Genomic DNA, 23,623 nt, shown 5'->3' with positions numbered 1-23,623 from the left:
AATGGATAGCTGTCAGATCCCAAAAATGGCTCCATGGGGATTCATTATACCATTCTTTTGTGTATGTTTAAATAAGTCCTTCATTTAAAAAAATTTAATAGGTCATCATGCCAAAAAAGAAAAAAAGTAGGAAACCACTTCCCTAACTTATTGTTGATTTAGTCATTTACAAATCAATAGACTATATAATTTGGGGGCAGGAAATTTAAATGAGGCCCTCCCTTGTAACTAAAGCATCACATTGGAAGAGAAGAACACACACTGAGCAAGAATCATACCCCAGAAGATTACAGCTCCATAAGAGGCAGGAACAAAAAGAGCCATCCTCCAAGGGGCCTCTTTGGGTGGAACACCAGATCTGTGAAAAGAGCCTTGAGACCTTGCCCTACCTGCCCCAAGACACCCACCTGGGTATCTACTGGTATCTTACCAAGTACACTAGTACTTACCAAGTGTGCTGTACTTATAATTACACTAGTTTCCCCTGGGGAGCCACCAGGTTATCATAGTTAACTAGAATTGTGTGGCACAGGAACAATAAAGAAGATGGACCACTTTACTTGAGCCCGACATCCATCTCTTAGGGCACAGTTCTCAATGACTAAAAGTAACAGCTGCAAACCGAAGAATGATTTATATTACCTTTACTTTTCTATAGTGACCATTTTTTTTTTAATCTGTTGAGCAAATACACATTACAATCACTTTGGAAAAGTTTAGAATTAGTTGCCAAAATGTAAGATACACAAACTCTATAATCCAGTAATTCCATTCCTAGGTGAATGATGATCCAATGTCCATCAATAATATAATGGATAAATAAGTTGTGACATATTACAATCATATATTGTGAACATGAGCAAACTACAACTATTCATCAAAATGGATGAATCTTATAAACACCAACTTGAGGCCAGGCGCAGTGGCTCACACCTGTAATCCCAGCACTTTGGGAGGCCGAGGCAGGTGGATCACCTGGGGTCAGGAGTTCAAGATCAGCCTGACCAACACAGTGAAACTCCACCTCTACTAATAATACAAAAATTAGCCGGGCATAGTGATGCGCGCCTTTAGTCCCAGCTACTCAAGAGGCTGAAGCAGGAAAATTGCTTGAACCTGGGAGACGGAGTTTACAGTGAGCCGAGATTGTGCCACTGCATTTCAGCCTGGGGGACAGAGGGAGACTCCATCTCAAAAAAAGGAAAGAAAGAAAAACAAGGAAATGGTTACCATAAAAATCAGGATAATAGTTACCTGGGACAAGGGGGAGGTTGAGAAGGAGGTAATCAGGATGGGACACATGGAAAAAGATTTTGGGAAAGACAGCAATGTTCTGTTTCTTAACCTGTGCAGTGTTTTCATGGTTTTTTGTAATTACATTTCTTCTATAATTATTCATCATGCTTTAAAAGTGTGTCATACACATTTCTCTGTGTGCTATCTTTTATTATTAAAAAGAGTTTAAAATAAGTCCTTTATGGAGGACTATAGAAGTCCTGAAATTGTTGGACTTATGATTGTGTTAATACAGCTTGATTTTTGCATGAATGTATCAGTAGAAAGCCATCTATTCCTGATTTGACAAATTCTCATATGTTATTTTAAGGTTCTTCTGCCAGTTGATTTAAATACAGACTAGCTGTTGAATAAATATATTTACTATTCCAAAATGGTGACATTTGGGTTCCAAAGTTTCACAAGACCATTCTAAGAATGACTTGAAGAGCATCGTATTATAATGAATGTTTGATTTAGGTCATCCCCATTCTGGTAAGCCTTATTATACCAAATAAGCTCATTTCCAGGCCATGAAAAGCAATTCAAAAGAATTTCCACATCCTCAGGATACTAGAAACCAGTACTCTGAAGATCATACTCTAAAAGTTGGCTCAGGCAAATTTCAATATGCAAATGTCTGCTTTTAAATTACACTTCATTAAAATATACTTACCAGTTTAAGTGGAGGCTGATTTTGTAACTGCATTTGGAATTTAGATTCTTACTACTTTCAAACAAATGCTATGTAAACATGAAAATTAAGTAATCAAATGATTCTTTGCCCTCCTTCTACAACACTTTTCACTTGAAAATACAAATCCTGAAAACATTCCACTAAGGAAAGAAGTCCCTCGGCTTTGGAAATATACTTTAACCAAGTGGAAAGCAGACTGCCCTGACCTCATGAAGATCACAGGTACAGGGAAACCTCACAAAGGCCCTGGGCAACTCAACCCAGAAACTCTGCCCAGGCCTAAACAAGCCCTTTGCATTCTCCTGCCTTTACCAGCCAACCCCAGGAGCTTGGCCTCTATTCTCAAGGTTGGCCTCCACTCCTCCTAGCCCTTAAGGTCCTCCCCTCAAGTCCGGCTGTAACAGGGCCTATGGTGTCCCCCAACACTCCTTTCATTACTGCTCTAGTTTGAGAAAAGGGCAGAATGTGATAAAAGCACAGAATGCAAGGACCAATAGCACCCACCCACCATGTGCAACAGCCCAAACTCCTCACAAGCCTGAGAGGGTAGAGTCATTAGACCTTCATTTTACAGAGAAGAGAATCAAAGTCCATAGAACTTGTGAAATCTGCCTGAAGTGACACAGCTGACAGAGTGGAGCCCAGCCAAGCCATTGCTGGTGCAAGTGATCTCCCTGTCTCCCTGCAGACTTGGCATCTTAGACTCAGCTCCATTCAGTGGTTCAGAATTAGGGCTTTGGAGTTAGATAATCCTAGTTGGAGTCTCAGACCAATTACCTCCAAGCTGTGTGACCTCAAGTAGATTATTTAACCTCTCTGGCTTCAGTTACCCAAGTCAAAGCTCAATGAATGGTAGCCATTATTATCACTTCTTTCTCAGATGCTAATCTGTAGTGTAAGCCTCTGTTCTCAAACTTTCCTTTGGACCACCATTTAAATGCAAATTACTCCTGCTCTGCTCTTCAGACCTCTGAGCCTGGTCCAGGAGGCACTATTTAAATGTTTCTTTTGTTTTGTTTTGTTTTGTTTTGTTTTATTTTGTTTTGTTTTGTTTTGTTTGAGATAGTCTCACTCTGTCGCCTGGGCTGGAGTGTGATCTCAGCTCACTGCAGCCTTGACCTCCTGGACTCAAGGTCTCTTCCCACCTCTCAGCCTCCTGAGTAGCTGGGACTACAGGCACCTGCCACCACACCCAGCTAATTTCTGTATTTTTTGTAGAGACAGGCTTTCGCCATATTACTCAGGCTGATCTCAAACACCCGTGCTCAAGCCATCTGCCTGCCTTGGCCTCCCAAAGTGCTGAGATTACAGGCATGTGCCACCGTGACCAGCCTTGAATGTTTTAATAAAAGTCCTGGAGGTTCTTATGCAGAGAGCCAAGCATTGACAAACAGCAAGCAAGTGCTTCTATCCTGTGCTTTTACTCCTTTGGAATGAAAGTGTCCACTAGACCATAAATACATTTGTTTCTCTTAGGAAAACTCTAGTTCTAAGAATTTGAAGTATTTCTTCTAAAACAGATTCCACTCCACATTTGTCTTCTACTGGTGACTTTCAAATTTTTTTTACCATAACCACAATAAGAAATACACTTTACACAGTGACTAAGAATATGCATGTTTATATATACATACATAAATAAATTTTCCATAAAATAACATCTTCACTATTCACACTTCTATTTTTCATCCCTTTTCTCTTTTAGTGCTGACCACAATGCTTTAATTTCGTTTCACAACCCAGCAGTGAGTTGCAATCAAGAAAGACTCACAGTAAGATGACCCAGATGTTGGAATTAGCAGACAAAGATTTTAAAGAAATCATTATAACTATATTCAAAGATATAAAGGAAAATATGTGCATAATAAACAGATTAAAAATTTAAGGTTGGGAGTGGTGGCTCACACCTGTAATCCCAGCACTTTAGGAGGCCAAGGAAGGAGGATCACCTGAGGCCAGGAGTTCAAGATCAGCCTGGCAACATAGTGAGATCCTGTCTCTACAAAAAAAATTTTTAATTAGCCAGGCATGGTGGCATATGCCTGTAGTATCAGCTACTTGGAAGGCTGAAGCAGGAGAATTGCTTAAGCCCAGGAGTCTGAGGCTACAGTGAGCTGTGAACACAGCACTGCATTCCAGCCTGGGTGAAAGAGCAAGATACCTTCTCAAAAAAAAAAAAAAAAAAAAAAAAAAAAGAAGAAGAAGAAAGAAAATCTAAGCAAAGAAATAGAAGGAATCACATGGAAATCTTAGAACTTAACACTACAGGCCAAGCATGGTGCCTCATGCCTATAATTCCAGCACTTTGGGAAGCCAAGGTAGGAGGATTGCTGGAGCCCAGGTGTTCAAAACCAGCCTGGTCAACATAGTGAGACCTCATTTCTACGAACATTAGCTGGGCATGGTAGCACATGCCTGTAGTTCCAGCTACTAGGGAGGCTGAGGTGGGTGGATCAGTTGAACCCCAGAGATCGAGGCCACAATGAGCTGTGATCATGCCATTGCCTTCCAGCATGGGTGACAGAGCGAGATCCTGTCAAAAAAAAAAAAAGGCCTGGCACAGTGGCTCACACCAGTAATCCCAGCACTTTGGGAGGCCGAGGCAAGTGGATCACCTGAGGTCGGGAGTTCGAGATCAGCCTGACCAACATGGAGAAACTCTGTCTCTACTAAAAATACAAAATTAGCCAGGCTTGGTGGCGCATGCCTGTAATCCCAGCTACTCAGGAGGCTGAGGCAGGACAATTGCTTGAACCCGAGAGGCAGAGGTTGCAGTGAGCTGAGATCACGCCATTGCACTCCAGCTTGGACAACAAGAGTGAAACTCTGTCTCCAAAAACTAAATAAATTAATTAAAATATAAATAATAAAAAGTACATATATGAAATAAAAACCCCACTGAATGGGCAGACTGACATGGCAGAAGAAAGAGTCAGTAAACTAGAAATTACCTAGTTTGAAAAACAGGGAGAAAAAAGGTTAAAAGAAGAGGCTCAGAGACCTATAGGACAATATCAAGCAATCTGCCATACATATAATTGGAACCCCAGAATGATCAAAGGAAAGGGAGCTAAAAAAAAAAAACTGTCCAGAAATGATGACCAAAAAGTTCCCTAATCTAGTGAACAACATAAATTTACAGTTTTAAGAAGCTCAGCAAATTCAAGCAGGAGAAATAAAAACCACAGCTAGGTATATCACTGCTGAAAACCAAAGATAAAGAGAAAAATCTTTAAAGCAACCAAGGAAAAATGACTCATTACTACAAGAGAACAATGATAGTTTTAATAGACAACTTCTCATCTAAAACAATGGAAGCCAGAGGCAGTGGTGTTATATTTAAATCTTTTTTTAAAAAAAAACGTCAACCCAAAATTCTATATTGAGTAAAAATATATTTTAAGAATGAAAGTAAAATAAAGCCATTTTCAGATAAATGACAACTAAAAGAATGCATTGCAGCAGACCTGTAGTACAAGAAATGCTAAAGGAAAAAGTTTAGGCTGGAAGAAAATGAAACCAGATGGAAACTCAGCTCTTCAGGGAGAAATAAAGACTACCAGATGGCCAGGTATGGTTGCTAACACCTGTAATCCCAGCACTTTGGGAAGCCAGGGCAGGAGGAACGCTTAAACCTAGGAGTTCAAGACCAGACTGGGCAACAAAGCAACATCCTATCCTACAAAAAAGTATTTAATTAGCTGGACACGGTGGTGCGTGCCTGTGGTGCCCCCTACTTGGGAGGCTAAGTTTGGAGGATCACTTGAGCCCAGGAGTTCGAGGCTGCAGTGAGCTATGATCACACCACCACACTTCAGCCTGGGTGGCAGAATGAGAGTCCATCCCTAAAACAAGAAAAGATCACCAGAAATAATAAATATGTAGGCAAATATAAAAGATTATCTTTTCTTTCTCTTAATTTATTTAAATACATACGACTATTTAAGGCAAAATTGTAACAAAGTATTGTGGTAGCTACAGCATTCTCATACATAATACATATGACAACTACAGCATAAAGCAGGAGTCAACAAACTTTTTCTGTAAATAGTAAGACAGGAAATATTTTAGGTTCTATAAACCATGTGGTCTCTGTTACAACTCCTCAACTATGCCATCACAGCATGAAATCAGCCATAGACAATACATAAGTGAATGTGTGTTGTTATGTTGCAATAAAACAAAAGCAGGTACAGGCAAGATTTGACTCACAAGTAAAGAGTTTGCCAACCCCTGGCATAAAGGATTGGGGGTAAATAAAACTGTATGGTTCCAAATTTTTATATTTAATATGAAGTGGTACCATAATTCCAGGTAGACTGTAAAAAGTTAAGGACATAATATTACAATCCCTAGAGCAACTATTCAAAATAAAAATGCAAAGAATAACAGAAAAGCCAATATAGAAAAGTCAAATGGGACCAGGCACAGTTGCTCACACCTATACTTCTAACACATTGAAAAGCCAAGGTGAGAGGATTTCTTGAGTCCAGGAGTTCAGACCAGCTTGGGCAACATAGCAAGACCTCCATCTATACAAAAAAGAAAAAAAATAGCCAGGCATGGTGGCATGCACCTATAGTCCTAGCTACTCAGGAGGCTGAGACAAGAGGATCCCTTGAGCCCAGGAGCGTGAAGATGCAGTGAGCTATCATCACACCAAGGCACTCCAGCCTGGGTGACAGAGTGAGACCATGTCTTCAAAAATAAATAAATAAATAAATAAATAAATAAAATGTAATTTTAAGAAAACACCCAATTGACTCTAGAAAAAATAGCAAAGGAAAAACAGAGGAACAAAAACAAACCAATGAAACAAACAGAAAACAAATAGACATAAATCCACATCTATTGATATTTATATTAAATCTAAATGGACCAAATTTGGCAGAGGTTATCAGACTAAATGAAAAAAACAAGACCCAACTATATGCTTTCTACAAGAGACATACTTGTACCAGTTACCAATTTATTGCCTCTCAGCCCCAAATTCACCTTTCATTGCAGGTCCTGTAAAAATGGAGCTAGGTTCTTCAGATATTTTCCCTTTGCCATCTAGCAAAATACCAAGTTTTGTCAGTAGAGGGCACTGGAGAAACACTGCAGGAAGAAAGATTTTCCTGGTTTTGCAGTGCTCTCTCAGCAGATAACCTGCAGCACTTTCAGCTTCTCTAGTGCCCAACTCCTGAAGTTCACAGTGGTCAGAAGTAAACAGAAGCCAGCAACTTCTCCCATACCCTCTCAGGCAGTTTCATAGCAGAAAATCCCTCTAGCAAAACTCACTCCGCATTAACAACTTTCACCAGTACCCTAAAAAATAAGTGGCAAGTTTTGGAGGGTGGATTTCCAGCAAGTTCTGGGTTTTTGTTTTGTTTTGTTTGTTTGTTTGTTTAGAAACAGAGTCTCACTCTATCACCTGGGATAGAGTGCAGTGGCGTCATCTGGGCTCACTGCAACCTCTGCCTCCCAGGTTCAAACGATTCTGCTGCCTTAGCCTCCCAAGTAGCTGGATTACAGGTGCCCGCCATCATGCCCAGTTGATTATTCTATTTTTAGTAGAGATGGGTTTTCACCATGTTGACCAGGCTGGTCTCGAACTCCTGACCTCAGGTGATCCACCCACCTTGGCTTTCCAAAGTGTTGGGATTACAGGCATGAGCTGCTGTGCCTGGCCACAGCAAGTTCTGTTAATGTGGCATCACACTGGCTTCTCTGCCATTCAATGAGCCACCCTCTTCAACAAGGTCTAGCTCTCAGCTTGGCAAGAAGGGCATGAGAGGTAGTAGGGAGGAAGGGCATTCTTCTCTGGGCAACCTATCTCAGCCTTAAGGATAGTGGCTGCTCCTTATATCTGCTATTTCTATATTCTTTAGAGTTTTCTTTACTACTAGCCAATATCTCATTATTTCAATCCCGTTTTATTTAATAATTCTTTATATTAAGTGTTCCCACTTCAAATTGCTGTATCATTTCTGTTTCTTGATTAGACCCTCACTGATTTGACCTTTGAATATAAAGACAGATAGATCAAAAGAAAAAGATGTAAAAAGATATACCCTGCAAACAATAAGCATGAAAAAACTGGACTGGCTATCTTATGATCATAACAGTCTTCAAGACAGAGTATGCCAGATATACAGTGGGACATTACACAATGATTAAAGATTTAATTCATCAGGAAGACATGGATGTACTTAAAAACAGAACTCCTTGGCCGGGCGCGGTGGCTCAAGCCTGTAATCCCAGCACTTTGGGAGGCCGAGACGGGCGGATCACGAGGTCAGGAGATCGAGACCATCCTGGCTGACACGGTGAAACCCCGTCTCTACTAAAAAAAAAAAATACAAAAAAAAAACTAGCCAGGCGAGGTGGCGGGCGCCTGTAGTCCCAGCTACTCGGGAGGCTGAGGCAGGAGAATGGCGTGAACCTGGGAGGCGGAGCTTGCAGTGAGCTGAGATCCGGCCACTGCACTCCAGCCTGGGCGACAGAGCGAGACTCCGTCTCAAAAAAAAAAAAAAAAAAAAAAAAAAAAAAACAGAACTCCAAGATACATAAAGAAAAACTGATAGAATTAAATGAAAAAACTAACAAATCTATAATCATCATTGAAGATTTTAATATCTTTTTCTCAGTAATTGATAGAACAATCCAAAGAAATAACAAAGACATAGAAATTTTCTTTTTTTTTTTTGAGATGGAGTTTCACTCTTATCACGCAGGTTGGAGTACAATGGTGCCATCTTGGCTCACTGCAACCTCCACCTCCTGGGTTCAAGTGATTCTCCTGCCTCAGCTTCCCAAGTAGCTGGGATTATAGGTGTCTGCCACCACACCCAGCTAATTTTTATATTTTTAGTAGAGATGGAGTTTCATTATGTTGGCCAGGATGGTCTTGAACTCACCTCAGATGATCCACCTGCCTCAGCCTCCCGAAGTGCTGGGATTACAGGCATGAGCCACCACGCCTGGCCAACAACATACTTCTAAATAACAATAGGTCAAAGAGTAAATTGCAAGGAAAATTTTAAACATTTCAAAGTGAATGATAATGAAAATACAACATATCGAATATATGGAATACAGATAATCAGTGATTAGGCCAGAGGTTCCCCAAATTTCTTGGTTTACAATGCCTTCCTTCATTGTCTCAGTAAGTTTTTACAGTTCCCCTGGCCCAAAAAAAAAAACCACACAAGAGTTACATTTATTAAGTACAGTCATACGTTGCTTAATGGAGGGAATACATTCTGAGAAAGGCATCGTTGGGCGATTTCATAATTGTGCAAACATCACAGAGTGTACTTACACAAACCTAGATGGTATGGTCTACTACACACCTAGGCTATATAATAGGGCCTATTACTCCTAGGCTACAAACCTGTATAGCATGTTACTATACTGAATACTGTAGGCAATGAGAACACAATGGTAAGTATTTGTGTATGTGAATATATCTAAACATAGAGGCCGGGAGCAGTGACTCATGCCTGTAATCCCAGCACTTTGGCAGGCCGAGTCGGACAGATCACCTGAGGTCAGGAATTTGAGACCAGCGTGGCCAACATGGTGAAACCCTGTCTCTACTAAAAATACAAAAAATTAGCCAGATGTGGTGGCAGGTGCCTGTAGTCCCAGCTACTTGGGAGGCTGAGGCAGGAGAATGGCATGAACCCAGGAGGCGGAGCTTGCAGTGAGTTGAGATCACACCATTGCACTCCAGCCTGGGCGACAGAGCGAGATTCCATCTCAAAAAAAAAAGAAAAAAAGAAAAGATGGTAAAAATATGGCATAAAAAATTTTAAATGGTATACCTGTATAGATCACTTACCATGAATGAAGCTTGCAGGACTTGAAAGTTGCTCAGGGTGTCAGTCAGTGAATGTGAAGGCCTAGGACATTACTGTACACTACAGTAGACTTTATAAACACTGGATACTTCGGCTACATTAAATATATTTAAAATTTTTTTCTTCAATAATAAATTAACCTTCACTTACTGTTACGTTTTTCTTTTTCTTTTCTTTTCTTTTTTTTTTTTTGAGACAGAGTCTCACTCTGTCACCCAGGCTGGAGTGCAGTGGCACAATCTCAGCTTACTGCAACCTCCACCTCCCAGGTTCAAGCAATTCTAATTCCTCAGCCCCCAGAATCGGTGAGACTACAAGCACCTGCCACCATACCCTGCTAATTTTTGTATTTTTAGTAGAGATGGGGTTTTGCCATGTTGGCCAGGCTGGTCTTCAACTCCTGGCCTCAAGTGATCTACCCGCCTCGGCTTCCAAAAGTGCTGGGATTACAGGCATGAGCCAACACACCCACCCTACTATAACTTTTTTACTTTATAAACTTTTAAAGTTTTCTCTAACTTTTTTACTCTTTTGTAATAACACTTATCTTAAAACATACATTGTATAGCTGTACAAAAATATTTTTTTCTTTATATCCTTATTCTATAAGGTTTTTTTTTTTTTTCTTTGAGATGGAGTCTCGCTCTCCACCCAGGCTGGAGTGCAATGGCGTGATCTCGGCTCACTGTAGCCTTTGCCTCCTGGGTTCAAGCTATTTCCGCTGCTAATTTTTGTATCTTTAGTAGAGATGGGGTTTCACCATGTTGGCAGGGCTGGTCTTGAACTCCTGACTTCAAGTCATCTGCCCACCTCGGCCACCCAAATTACTGGGATTACAGGCATGAGCCATGGCATCCGGCCTGTTTTTTTCTATTTTAAAAAATTTTCACTATTTCTTTTTACTGTTTAAACTTTTGTTACAAACTAAGATACAAACACACATATCAGCCTAGCCTTATAGAGGGTCAGGATCACCAATATCACTGTCTTCCACCTCTACATCTTGTCCCACTGGAAGGTCTTCAGGGTCAATTACATGCACAGATCTGTCATTTCCTATCATAACAATGCCCTCTTCTGAAATGCTTCCTGAAGGACCTGCCTGAGGCTCTTACTGGGGTGGTGTCACTCTTTTTAGAAGTACGTTCATGGTGGTTTGCTTGATTTCTTTCTTTCTCTCTCTCTGTCTTTTTTTTTTTTTTTTTTTTTTTTTTTTTATTGTAGATTTGCTTGTAAGCAGGTAACGTACCATGGACATTCCTCTCTCTCAATGAAAACCTTTCCATGTTAGGGTCTATGTTTTCAAACTTTTTTTTTTTTTTAAGATAGAGTCTCATTCTTGCTCCCCAGGCTGGAGTGCAGTGGTGTGATCTGGGCTCATTGCAATCTCCTCCTCCTGGGTTCAAGCGATTCTCCTGCCTTAGCCTCCCGAGTAACTGAAATCTTTTACACGCACCTGCCACCACTTCCAACTAATTTTTATATTTTTAGTAGAGATGGAGTTTCACCATGCTGGCCAGGCTAGTCTCAAACGCCTGACCTCAAGTGATCCGCCCACCTTGGCCTCCCAAAGTGTTGGGATTATAGGCGTGAGCCACTGCACCCAGCCTGTTTTCAAACTTTTTAAGGAGCTTTTTGAGGTCTGCAAAAGCTTCTGCTAAACCCTTCACTGTGAATTTTCTTGGCAGTTCTTGTTTTATATTTCTACGGTTTCCTATCTCTTGCCTCTTATTCAGCTACACGTTCTTCTTCCATTTCCAACAACTCTTCATTAGTCAATTCTTCAGGAACCACCTCTAGGAGCTCCTCAATGTTGTCATCCTCATTCATGCCTAGGTTAAAGTTGTTTGCCATCTTAACCACAGCCTTGCTGATTTTGCAGCCTCCCCATCCTTGGCAAATCCTTAAAAGTCATGGACAAATCTCTTGAGTCTCTTCTTCCAGATGCCATCCATACACTCCTTGGTGACATCACCCCAAGCCCAAGCAAGATTCTTCTTAATGCAGTCATAGATGTTGTAATCCTTCCAGAATTGCATAATTGTTTTCTCAAGGTCTTCTTCAGTTGCAGCAATAGCCTGAAAGAAGGTCCTCCTCAGGTAGTGGGCTTTAAAAGCTGCTATAGCCGGGCGCGGTGGCTCAAGCCTGTAATCCCAGCACTTTGGGAGGCCGAGGCGGGTGGATCACGAGGTCAGGAGATCGAGACCATCCTGGCTAACATGGTGAAACCCCGTCTCTACTAAAAATACAAAAAACTAGCCGGGCGTGGTGGCGGGCGCCTGTAGTCCCAGCTACTCGGAGGCTGAGGCAGGAGAATGGCGTGAACCTGAGAGGTGGAGCTTGCAGTGAACCGAGATCGCGCCACTGCACTCCAGCCTGGGTGACACAGCGCGAGACTCTGTCTCAAAAAAAAAAAAAAAAAAAAAAAGCTGCTATAACTGGCTGGGCATGGCGACTCACCTCTGTAAGCCCAGCACTGTGGGAGGCCAAGGCAGGCAGATCACGAGGTCAGGAGTACAAGACCAGCCTGGCCAACATGGCGAAACCCTGTCTCTACTGAAAATACAAAAATTAGCCAGATGTGCTGGCGCACGCCTGTAATCCCAGCTACTCAGGTGGCTGAAGAAGGAAAATTGCTTGAACCAAGGAGGCGGAGGTTGCAGTGAGCCAAGATGGCACCACTGCACTCCAGCCTGGGTGACAGAGTGAGACTCCATCTCAAAAAAAAAAAAAAGAAAGCTGCTGTAATTCCTTGATCCATTGGATCAAAGAGGTGGTATTTGGAGAGAGAAACACCATTTCGATGTTGGGATGAAGAGCGCAAATAAAAGGAGGATGTGCAGGAGCATTATCAGCAGTAAACAATAGCTCACGCCTATAATCCCAGCACTTTGGGAGGCTGGGGCAGGAGTTCAAGATCAACCTGGCCAACATGGTGAGAGACTCCGTCTCTACAAAAAAAACACAAAAATTAGCCAGGTGTGGTTGCTTGCACTTGTCGTTCCAGCTACCCACGAGGCTGGGGTGGGAAAATTACTTGAGCCCAAGAGGTGGAGGTTGCAGCGAGCCGAGATCATACCACTGCACTCCAGCCTGGGTGACAGAGCAAGACCTTGTCTCAAAAACAAAATAAACTAAAAAACAATAAGCAGAAGCTTGGAAAGTTCATAATCCTCCAAACAGAACTTCTCCATTCTACTGGCATAGTAATTCAGGAGAGAATCCTGGAAGAGGATTCATGACTATTGAGTAATGCAGTACACTGGCCTGTGGGAGCTTTATTGATATGCTCGAGGCCGGGCGCGGTGGCTCAAGCCTGTAATCCCAGCACTTTGGGAGGCCGAGACGGGCAGATCACGAGGTCAGGAGATGGAGACCAGCCTGGCTAACACGGTGAAACCCCGTCTCTACTAAAAAAATACAAAAAACTAGCCAGGCGAGGTGGCGGGCACCTGTAGTCCCAGCTACTCGGGAGGCTGAGGCAGGAGAATGGCATAGACCCGGGAGGCAGAGCTTGCAGTGAGCTGAGATCTGGCCACTGCACTCCAGCCTGGGCAACAGAGCGAGACTCCGTCTCAAAAATAAAATAAAATAAAATAAAAGATATGCTCTAAGTTCCTGGGGCTCTCACTGTGCCAGATCACACACACAGAGTTTCAATTTGTAGCCTGCAACATTGTCCCCATGCAAGACTGTTATCCTGTGCTCAAAAGCCTTGAAACCTGGTATTACCTTGACCTTCGTCCTTGCAGATGAAAGTCCTGTTAGGTATCCGTTCCAGAAGAGTTCTCTCTATATTGAAAGTCTGCCCTGACAAGTATTTTCCTCCGCAATCAGTTTATCTGAAGTCTCCAAAAATTCTTCAGCTGTCTTCACATCAGCACTCACAGACTTGCCACTCACTTTCACATTATGTAATGGATAACAATTCTGAAATTGTTTAAACCACCCAGAGCAAACAGTAAATTCAACATCGTAGTCAGGTCCAGGCTTTTCTTTGATCACTGCAAACAAACTTTTTGCTTTGGCTGTGTTGGTCATGGTGCTGAGAGGGATGTGCTTCTGTGCTTCTGTGTATGGCCTTCAATCCAGGTCATTAGAAGTATCTCCATATCTGATACAGGACCCTTCTCAAATCTGTGTTAATCCCATTGCCTTTAGTGAAGCAAATACTTTAACAGCTTCCATCATTTAGTTATTCTTATTCTTCAAAATCATAGCTATGGTGGAATGGGACATGCCTGCCTGATAAACAAACATTATTCTTGACTTTGCACTTTTGTAGTTCTTAATCACTTTTTTTTTTTTTTTTTTGAGATGCAATTTCATTCTTGTTGCCCAGGCTGGAGTACAATGGCACAATCCTGGCTCACCGCAACCTCTGCTTCCCAGGTTCAGGTGATTCGCCTGCCTCAGCCTTCCCGAGTAGCTGGAATGAAACAGGCATGTGCCTCCATGCCTAGCTAATTTTGTGTTTTTAGTAGAGACGGGGTTTCTCCATGTTGGTCAGGCTGGTCAGGCTGGTCCCGAACTCCCGACCTCAGGTGATCCGCCCGCCTTGGCCTCCCAAAGTGCTGGGATTACAGGCAAGAGCCACCGCACCGGGCCGGTTCTTAATCATCACTTTTAATCTTTTTTTTTTTTTTTGAGACAGAGTCTCACTCTGTCACCCACGCTGGAGTGCAGTGGCGAGATCTCACTGCATCTCACCGCAAGCTCCGCCTCTCAGCTCCAGGGTTCATGCCATTCTCCTGGCTCAGCTTCCCACCTCCCCAACCCCAGTAGCTGGGTCTACAGGCATCCACCACCATGCCCAGCTAATTTTGTTTTTGTATTTTTAGTAGAGACAGGATTTCACCCTGTTAGCCAGATGGTCTCGATCTCCTGACCTCGTGATCTGCCTGCCTCAGCCTACCAAAGCGCTGGGATTACAGGCGTGAGCCACCGCGCCCGGCCCAATCACTTTCAATCTTTTTTCTGGGTCGATCACTCAATGTGGCTCTTACAACATTAGCCATGATTTTTGAATCCTAAGGGCTGTAATGAACAAAACACAAGATTAATTGTGTATGTTGCCTATTGTTGACCAAAACATTGTTATGTGGCACATGACTGTAGTTATAGCCAAACAATTTAATAAGTATTTAAATCCTAACAACTTACTAGCCATTTGAAAAAAAGAATACAGAGTTGAAAGAATAGATAATATTCATATTTCATCACAGTTAAATAACAGAATTGCATCATTATGGAATGTGTGTACCTGTTGAGCCCTGTACTACTTCTCAAACCTTGGAACCAGATTGGATACCACCACCCTTATTCCCTGCTCCACATTGATTTTCACATGCTGCTTGCCTTTAACATAGTTGTGCTGAATATGATGACATACCACAAAGATATGTCATCAAAAAGACTGTTTTGTAATCTCCTATTGAAACTATGAATTACCTCAAGCTATATAGTTTTAGTTTGTATGGTATCATTGTATTTTCCTTGAATTTTGAAAATATCCCATGTCACCCCTGTGAGTTTGCCGCAGTGCCCCAGATATTTTGGCTCAGATTGAGAGGGAAATGTATAGAATAGAATGTATATATTGGAAGAACAATGTGAGAAGATAATTACAGTCAAATGTAGCAAGTAGGTACACGCTACCAGGATTTGGAGAAGGATTATAGAGAAAGTCTAAATTGCTTTGAGTAGACTATAAGTAGAATTCTGGACACTGAAGACACAACGAATGAAAATTCTAAAGAAATTAAGGAAGCGGCTACTGAAAACTGGAGGAAGGGTGGATTCTTTTATGTAGTGGTAGAAAGCCAAAGAGAAAGTGTCTGTATCCTGATGACATTATCTCAGTCACTGGACCCAGCTTTGCTTGAATCCAGATGAACCCCTAGACAATAAATTCTATATTCTGCTTAAACAGATTTAAATTATGTTTTTAATACTTATAACTGATCATTAATGAAATCTGTATTAAATAAATAACCTGCTACTTGGGAGGCTGAGGCAGGAGGATTGCCTGAGCCCTGGAGGTGGAGGTTGCAGTGAGCCAAGATTGTGCCATTGCACTCCAGCCTGGGTGACAGAGTAAGACCCCATCTCAAAAATAAATAAATAAATAAATGACCTATTGTGGGTTTTTTTGTTTTGTGTTTTGGGGTTTTTTGTTTCTGTTTTTGTTTTTTTGAGACGGAGTCTCACTCTGCCGCCCAGGCTGGAGTGCAGAAGCACAATCCCAGCTCACTACAACCACTGCCTCCCGGGTTCAAGCGATTCTCCTGCCTCAGCCTCCTGAGTAGCTGGGATTACAGGCACACACCACCACACCTGGCTAATTTTTGTATTTTTAGTAGAGACAGGGTTTCACTCACCATGTTGGTCAGGCTGGTCTCAAACTCCTGACCTTGTGATCCGCCCACCTCGGCCTCCCAAAGTGCTGGGATTACAGGCATGAGCCACCGCACCCGGCATAAATAACCTATTGTTGAAAATGGGAAACAAGTTCTTTGTTGAGCATTTGCTGCTGCCTTTAATAATAATAAACTGCTGTAAATTATACAAAGACAGAATCCACTGAATGTATCAATGTTCAAAGAGAATATGAGACTACCTCCTATATATAAAGGAGCTATATATAATAAAGATAATTATAGATAAATGTGGCAAGTAGGTATAAGCTATATAAAGGATAAGGAGGTATATATATACACACACACACGAAGGTAGTCTCATATATCATATATATATATATTATAGACATAGAATCTTGCTATGTTGCCCAGGCTGGAATGCAGTGGCACAAAGCACAATCATAGCTTACTGTAGCCTCAAACTCTTGGACTCAAAGTATCCTCCTGTCTCAGTCTCCCAAGTAGCTGAAACTATAGACATGCTGCTTTAACCAACTAGAAGATCCTTTTGAGTTCACCCTGCCTGTTGTATCTTGTGCTATGCAAAGTTCTCCTCTGAGCAATTTGCCACATCTTTATTTTTTACTGCACACCATAACATCCTGTGGAATTTACTGGCTCAAATTTTATTATTAACACAAATATGAATGCTAAAATCATATGACAGAACTGTTACAAAGTAGTCATCCAAATGATCCAGGGCATACTTATATTAATTTTTTGTTATTGAAGCAAAAACCTGGAATATAATTCTTGCAAAAACAGTGTGGCCCCAGGTATCTCCAGGCCCCAATTTGAGAAACACTGCCATTGGTGATAGAAAGCCATTTAACCATTTAAACTGTGGTGACATCATTATCATGTCAGGCAGAGCAATGCTGAACATACTCCAATCTTTCCTGAATTAGTCAAGACTCACTATTCTAAATATTAACAATTTTCAGGCTCTATCAGAACCTCATCAAGGTGTGTCAGGATAGTCTCCCTATGCTAATTAGCCCCAAATGGCTGCATTAGGGGGCCATATATCAGCATTCGATAGTTTCTTTTATGTTTATTTCTAACCATCAATTTCCTTTTCTCTTGCTTTCTTTTTATCTTCAGAAATAATATCTTAAACTTCTATAATACGTATTTCCTAATAATTTGTGAGAATTAAAACTTAGTGATTTATTGCATTAGCATCTGTCATTTAATTGCTCAATAAATATTAGATAATCACTTACATATAAGCCAAATTTATCTCCAGATGGACCTGTCTACTAAGAGCTAAATGATACTTGATACTTCTGCTTGGAAACCTCATAAGCATTGCAGCAGATTGATTGTAAAAATGTCCCAATTCTTTATCTCCCCCTATAACCACGCCCTTTGCCATGTGACTTTGCTGCTCTTTCCACCAAGAGGTGGCATCTGCTTAGGGTGACTAACTATCCCAGTTTGCCCAGGACTGAGGGGTTTCCTGGCACATAGGACTAGAGTGCTGAAACCAGCAAAATCGTGAGCAAACCAGGATGAGTTTGTCCTCCCGAGTCCACTTCCCCTTTTGAATCCGGGCTGACCTCATGGCTTGCTTTGGTCAGTAGAATACAGTGGAAGTGACAATGTGCAAGTTCCAAGCGTGGATCTCGAAAGGTATCTTACATTTCTCCTCTTGCTCAGATCCCTGCCACTGCAGGCCACCTGCAGATTAGCCTGCTACTTGATGAGATGGCCCAGTGACCCTTGTCACCTCAGCCAACAGCCAACCAACTGCCAGCCATGTGAGTGAGGCCATTCCAAACAAGCCAGCGTCCAATTCAGTCAGCCCTCCACAAACATATAAGCAAGCTTAGACATACAAACAATAAGAAATACTTATTGTTTGAAGTAACTGAGTTTCGGGGTAACTTGTGACACAGAAGTAGCTAACTGATAGAGATACCTCAAACTCAGCATTAAAGCTAAACACATATCCCAGAGAAATGAAGACTTGTGTTAACACAAACACATATACACAAGTGTTTATAGTGGCTTTATTCATAATAATCAAAATCTGGAAACAATCCAGATGTCCTTCAATGGGTAAATGGTTAAACAAACAGTGGGATATAATATCACAGAATACTACTCAACAATAAAAAAGGATAAATTATTGTTACATACAACAATCTGGACAAATCTCCAGAAAATTATGTTCTCTGAGTAAAAAGAAAAAAAAAGCCAATCTTAAAAGCTTTCATTCTATAAGATTCCACTGATATAACATTATTGAAATGATAAATTATAGGAATAGAGAATAGATTAGTCAATATCCTTGTTGTAGGCCAAGTATGGTGGCGCATGTCTATAGTCCCTGTTACTGGGGAGGCTGGGTCAAGGGGATCACTTGACCCAGGAATTGTGGTCCAACCTGGGCAACATAGCAAGACTCCCATCTCCTGGAAAAAAAAACAAAACAAAACTTTGTTGATTTGCACTATAACTTAACACAACCACTGTGGGAATTGCGGAAAGGATACAAAGGATCACTCTTTATCATGTCTTACAACTACATGTGAATCTATGATTATCTCAAAATTAAAAGTTTAATTTATTTTTTTTTGAGATGGAGTCTCACTCTGTTGCCCAGGCTAGGGGGCAGTGGCACAATCTCAGCTTACCACAACCTCTGCCTCCCAGGTTCAAGGGATTCTCCTGCCTCAGCCTCCTGAGTAGCTGGGACTACAGGCGCACACCACCATGCCCAGCTAATTTTTCTATTTTTAGTAGAGACGGGGTTTCACTATGTTGGCCAGGCTGGTCTCGAACTCCTGACCTCATGATCCACCCACCTCTGCCTCCCAAAGTGCCGGGATTACAGGTGTGAGCCACCGCGCCTGGCCAAATTTTTTTAACCTTTAGAATTTTCTATTGTTCTTGGGCCAAAAATTTATTAGGTCTTACGTGATGTATTCCCTGCCTACCTTGCCAGCCCCATTGTACATGCTCTCCTCATTCACTGTGGTCCAGCCCAGCTCACCTTCTTCCAGGTTTTCAAATGTCCCTTTCAGACTCAGAACTTTACACATGCTATTTCCTTCTTTCTACAATGCCTTTCTCTCAACTATTTACCTAGCTAACTCTCATTTACCCTTTAAGTCTTTTATATGTCATTTTTTTCCCTTTAGTCACCCACTATGTGACAGGGATATTTCATACAATAAATACATGGTTCATACCAACAGAGTTTACAGTATTTGGCCATCTGGGTACAGGTTACTTTTGATGTTTATTTCCCTTTTGTTATCCCAAGACTTAAGTAAAACCTTGTTTAAACATCTCAGGATTCCAGCAGCTATTATTTGGATTATGACAGAGTATCAAAAGTATAATAGAGATAAGAGTGAAACCCTTTACTGAGTTCAACCAGGGAAGGTAATTGCATAGTAAGAAATGCCCGGCTGGGCACAGTGGCTCATGCCTGTAATCCCAGCACTTTGGGAGCCTGAAGTGGCGGATCGCCTGAGGCTAGTAGTTCCAGACCAGCCTGGCCAACATGGAGAAACCCTGTCTCTACTAAAAATACAAAAACTAGCCATGTATGGTGGTGCGCGCCTGTAATCCCAGCTACTCGGGGGGCTGAGGCAGGAGAACCACTTGAACCAGGGAGGCAGAGGTTGCAGTCAGTCATCCAAAATCACACCACTGCACTCCAGCCTGGGTGACAGAGCAAGACTCCATCTCAAAAAAAAAAAAAAGAAAAAAGAAAAAAGAAATGCCCAAGGCCAGGTGCAGTGGCTCACACCTGTAATCTGAGCACTTTGGGAAGCCAAGGCAGGCAGATCACTTGAGATCAGGAGTTCAAGGCCAGCCTGGCCAACATGGTGAAACCCCAACTCTACTAAAAATACAAAATTTAGCCAGGCATGGTGGTGCATGCCTGTAGTCCCAGCTACTCTACTGGGGAGGCTGAGGCAGGAGAATCACTTGAATCTGGGAAGCAGAGGTTGCAGTGAGCCAAGATAGCACCACTGCACTCCAGCCTGGGCGACAGAGCAAGACTCTGCCTCAAAAAAAAAAAAAAGAAATGCCCAAGATGAAACTACAAGGATACAACAGTCAGGGCTGTAAAGTCTAGCTGCCCCTTCCCTCACAGCTGTCACACATACATAGCACTTTTTGTATACTAGTATGTGCAATTTGTTAGCTTTACTATGAATTGGGTCAATGTAAATGAAGACCCTAAATGACCACTGGGTGTCATCACTGTCTTACACAAGACTTGGTGTGGCTCCTTAGTATTCAGTCTTTTCTGGAATGCGGTGATCAATTGTGCTCAGTTCTAAATGAAACCAAAGCACATCAATTCCGAACTTAGCTATGTAGTAACACCGGCAAGGAGTACACAACTGAGGACTGGGAAATAGGCAAAAACAATGTCTTGAAATGGCCCAAAATGACATTCCAAAGTTCATTCACTGAAGTTTGCATACTTTCCTCAAATGAAAGCCATTTGGGCCTTTTTAGTGTGAAGTTTCGTTTGTTTTTTTTTTTTCTTTTTCCTATTTGAAGTTATTTCATTATTAGTACCTCTTGTCTTTGTGCTGCCTTTGCCCTTGTTCATTCCATTATCCTAGGCACTGTCGTCCAAACAAGACTAAAGTAGAAAGTTGGCTTATCACCCCATGACAACTCCTAAGCATAATAAGCATGTGCCCAAGGCAAGAGTGACACTGACATGGAGGGGAGGGTCCCATGTGGCAGGGTGACAAAATTTCTGCAATCCATCACCTTTAAAAGGAAATGCATATGACTGGGGCTTAGATCTGCCAGAACCCCAGTAATGATCATTTAAAGACTTATGTTCCTAAGGATAACAACCAGCTGTGCTAGCCTCTTTCTATTCATGGACTGAATGCACCTAGGAATCAAATGGTTTCAGGTCTGTGCTTGGCTTCCCATTCATCTGATTTTCACAGATAAAGGATGTTCTGGACTTTTTCCTGTAATTTTTTCCTAATGAAGTCATGGCATCCTGACTTCAAGGTCATTGTATTAGTTATAGTAGCTAAGCTGCCATATACATATATACACACACACACACACACACACGTGGCACATATATATACATACATATGTATACTTAAAAGTCAGTATCTTAAAATATAAGAAAAGTCAGTATCTTAAAATTAAGAAGTTTATTTCTTGGTCAGATAACCTTCCAAACAAGTGATGAAGATTCCCCTAGGCGGTGAGTCCCCTAGGGCTTCTAGGAGCCTCTGGGGTCATGTCATCTGCATAGTTGAAGCTGGTTCCAGACAGCAGAAGGAAAAAGAGAGGAGAGAGGAGTCTCAACTCTGTCTAAAAGGTCCTGTCCCGGGAGAGGCACACATGGCTTCCACTCATGTTCCATTGTCTTGGATTGAATGACATGGTTACACATAAGTGCAAGGGGGGCTAGGGAGTGGTTTAGCCACATTCTCAAAAAATCTGATTTGGAGAGACAACACTTGATCCATTCCACAACTATCCGTCAGTAGTCCAAATGAAGTTTTGTTTGATTAAACATTAAACTGAGGCACAGAGAAGTTAAATAACCTTCCTTAATTTATACAGTTAGCAAGTAGCCAAGTTAGGATTTGAGCCTAGAGCCCATACTTTTAACCACTGTATATATTAACTCTAAAAGTATTAACATCTAAAAGTATTGGCACCTATAGGCCGGGTGCGGTGGCTCACGCCTGTAATCCCAGCACTTTGGGAGGCCAAGGCGGGCAGATCACGAGGTCAGGAGATTGAGACCATCCTGGCTAACATGGTGAAACCCTGTCTCCACTAAAAATACAAAAAAATTAGCCGGGCGTGGTGGCAGGCGCCTGTAGTCCCAGCTACTAGGGAGGCTGAGGCAGAAGAATGGTGTGAACCCGGGAGGTGGAGCTTGCAGTGAGTCGAGATCGAACCACTGCACTCCAGCCTGGGTGACAGAGAGAGACTCCGTCTCAAAAAAAATAAAGTATTGGCATCTATAATCATGACCTGAAGGCCCAGAAGGCATAAAAAAAAAAAGAGTCACATATTTGACCATACAAAACTTAGTATCTCTGAACTGGAAAAGAGGATAAACAAAAGTAAAAGAGAAGCAGTTAACTTGGAATTAATATTGACTATAAACACAATAATGAGTTAATCTCCAAAATATGTAATGATTTCCCGTAAATCAATTTTTTAAAAACAGAAAAATAGGCAGAGAACAGAAATAGGTAATTCACAGAAGAAAATCAAGAAAATCAAATGCCTATATAAAAACACAAGCCAAGCATGCAATGGCACATGCCCGTAGTCCCAGCTACTCCGGAGGCTGAGGCAGGAGGAGGATCATTTGAGCCCAGTAGTTCAGGATCAGCCTGGACAAAATACAGCAGCGCACCCCCTCAATAAAAAAAAAAGAAAAGAAAGAAAAAACACCCCACTCTACTAATGTAAAGGCTTTGCAAGTTAAAATATGGCACTATTTTAAGCCTATCATATTAAAAAAATACTGAAGATTCCTAATATTCTTGGTGAGAGTGCTGAGAAATGAGTATAGAGCTTAAATTGCTTGTTTTTTCAGGGGAGCTTAGTGGTAGCTATTAAAATGTTGACACACAATTCAGTTACTAGGATTCTAGTTTACAAATGTAATTGAACACGTGGGTAAAGCTCTCCAGAAGACATTCACTCATGTGTTGTTTGTAAATATTGGAAATCATCTAGATGACAAGGCAAAGAAGATAGTCAAATAAGTGATGATACCTTCCTCACACATTCTCCTTAAGAAGAAAATGATTGCTCTGTAACTACTGACATAGAAAGAAAAGATTTCTAAAAAATAAAAATGCTGGCCAGGCGCAGTGGCTCATACCTGTAATCCCAGCACTTTGGGAGGCCGAGGCCGGCGGATCACTTGCGATCAGGAGTTGGAGACCAGCCTTGCCAACATGGTGAAACCCCATCTCTACTAAAAACACAAAAATTAGCTAGGCATGGTGGCACGCGCCTGTAATCCCAGCTACTCGGGAGGCTGAGGCAGGGAAATCACTTGAACTTGGAAGGCAGAGGTTGCAGTGAGCCAAGATGCACCATTGCACTCCAGCCTGGGCAACAAGAGGGTAACTCCTTCTCAAAAGAAAATAAATAAATAAAAGAAATAGAAATACAAATAAAAATGCTTACGTGTTTACACATTTGAAACATGCATGGGTTTTATGCATTTGAAAACGTGTGCACAAGTACATGCAAACAATCGGACATACGGCAAACAATAACTGAGCCTATACCGCCTAGGGTCAGTTCCCTGTGAATAACCTGCAAGGTTCTTCCCTCTGCTCCCCTCTCCATTTTCAAAGAAGCGAGCAGAAGCAGCCCAGGTGTAGCACACAGGGAGA

This window comes from Papio anubis, chromosome 10, assembly GCF_008728515.1.
Source record: "Papio anubis isolate 15944 chromosome 10, Panubis1.0, whole genome shotgun sequence".
Taxonomy (NCBI): Eukaryota; Metazoa; Chordata; class Mammalia; order Primates; family Cercopithecidae; genus Papio; species Papio anubis.
Note: the sequence above shows the minus strand (reverse complement) of the source record.